Below are 2,487 nucleotides of genomic sequence, written 5' to 3' on the forward strand. Positions count from 1 at the left end.
TCTGGCCACTCTACCATAAAGGCCTGATTGGTGAAGTGCTGAAGAGATGGTTGTCCTTCTGGAAGGTTCTCCCATCTCTACAGAGGAACTCTGGAGCTCTGTCAGAGTGACCATTGGGTTCTTGTTCACCTCCCGGACCAAGGCCCTTCTCTTCAGATTGCTCAGTTTGGCCGGGCGGCCAGCTCTAGGAAGAGTCTTGGTGCTTCCAAACTTCTTCTATTTAGGAATGATGGAGGCCACTGTGCTCTTGGGGACCTTCAATGCTGCAGAAATATTTTGGTACCCTTCTCCAGATCTGTGCCTCAACACAATCCTGGACAATTCCTTCGACCTCATGGCTTGGTTTTTGCTCTGACATGCACTGTCAACTGTGGGACCTTATATAGACAGGTGTGTGCCTTTCCAAATCATGTCCAATCAGTTGAATTTACCACAGGTGGACTCCAATCAAGTTGTAGAAACATCTCAAGGATGAGCAATGGAAACAGGATGCACCTGAGCTCAATTTAGAGTCTCATAGCAAAAGGCCTGAATACTTATATAAATAAGGTATTTCAGTTTTTTTGTTTGAATAAATTAGCAACATTTTCTAAAAACCTTTTTCACTTTGGCATTGAGTGTAGATTGAAGATGAAAAATACAATTTAACCCATTTTATAATAAGGCTGTAACATAACAAAATGCAGAAAAAGGGACGTGGTCTAAATACTTTCCCAATGCACCGTCCACGTAGGTCCATGAAGGATCTGACCAGTGTTGAATTCTCAACGAGCTCAGACATTATGTACTGCCCCCTTACACAGCCATTTGTCACGGCAAGTGAAGATCTGTATCGTGTCGTCACATTAAATGTATCCAAACAAGGGTCTCACCATTGTACAGCTGACCGAACAACATGATAAAGGTGGGAGAGGCTATAAGCACTGATCAAAGTAGAAGTTTTCGCTCATCGCGTGTTCTTTCAGAGTGGTTGGCCACTGACAGACAGACGGGCCTACCGTACATTCAACCAAATGCAGAGCTGGGGCACCAGACATAGTAACATTGTTGTTCTCTTGTGATGTGCTTGTTGGTCCAGGAACAAATATAAAACGGCATTTCTCTGTAAACAAATTAACAACAGACTTTCAGCATGTTTATAGAGAAGGGCACTCAACATGTACTGCACTGACACAAATAACTGATGATTGGTTGAAAGAAATTGATAATAAGAAGATTGTGGGAGCTGTACTGTTAGATTTCAGGGCATCCTTTGATATTATTGACCATAAACCTGTTGTTGAATAAAAAGTGTGGGTTATGGCTTTTCAACCTGTGCCATATCATGGATTCAGAGCTCTCTATCTAATAGAACTCAAAGGGTTTTCTTTAATGGAAGCTTCTCTATTGTCAAACATGTAAAGTGTGGTGTACCGCAGGGCAGCTCTCTAGGCCCTCTACTCTTTTCAATTTTTTACCAATGACCTGCCACTGGCATTAAACAAAGCATGTGTGTCCATGTATGCTGATGATTCAACCATATACGCATCAGCAACCACAGCTAACAAAGTCACTGAAACCCTTAACAAAGAGTTGCAGTCTGTTTTGGAATGGGTGGCCAGTAATAAACTGGTCCTGAACATCTCTAAAACTAAGAGCATTGTATTTGGTACAAATCATTCCCTAAGTTCTAGACCTCAGCTGAATCTGGTAATGAATGGTGTGGCTGTTGAACAAGTTGAGGAGACTAAATTACTTGTTGTTACCTTACATTGTAAACTGTCAACAAGGTCAAAACATACAGATTCAATGGTTGTAAAGATGGGGGAATGAGGTCTGTCCGTAATAAAGAGATGCTCTGCTTTTTTGACACCACACTCCACAAAGCAAGTTCTGCAGGCTCTAGTTTTATCTTATCTTGATTATTGTCCAGTCGTGTGGTCGAGTGCTGCAAAGACCTAGTTAAGCTGCAGCTGGTCCAGAACAGAGCGGCCCGTCTTGGCTCTTCACTGTAATCAGAGGGCTGATATTAATACTACACATGCGTCTCTCTTGGCTAAGAGTCGAGAAACTGTTTTTTTTTATTTTTATAAAGAAACATTCATGTGTTGGAAATTCCAAATTGTTTGCATAGTCAACTTACACACACAGCACTGACACACACACACTTACCCCACCAGACATGCCACCAGGGGTCTTTTCACAGTCCCCAAATCCAGAACAAATTCAAGAAAACGTGCAGTATTATCCAGAGCCATGAGTGCATGGAACATGTACTGACATGTCCCCAGTCCACCTGGCCGTGCTGCTGCTGACATGTGACCTACTGGTTGTGTGTACTGATATGTGACCTACTGGTCGTGTGTGTGTGTACTGATATGTGACCTACTGGTCGTGTGTGTGTGTACTGATATGTGACCTACTGGTCGTGTGTTTGTACTGATATGTGACCTACTGGTTGTGTGTTTGTACTGACATGTGACCTACTGGTCGTGTGTACTGACATGT

The sequence above is a fragment of the Salmo salar genome, chromosome 01 (assembly GCF_965601325.2).
Source record: "Salmo salar chromosome 01, fSalSal1, whole genome shotgun sequence".
In the NCBI taxonomy this organism is placed as follows: Eukaryota; Metazoa; Chordata; class Actinopteri; order Salmoniformes; family Salmonidae; genus Salmo; species Salmo salar.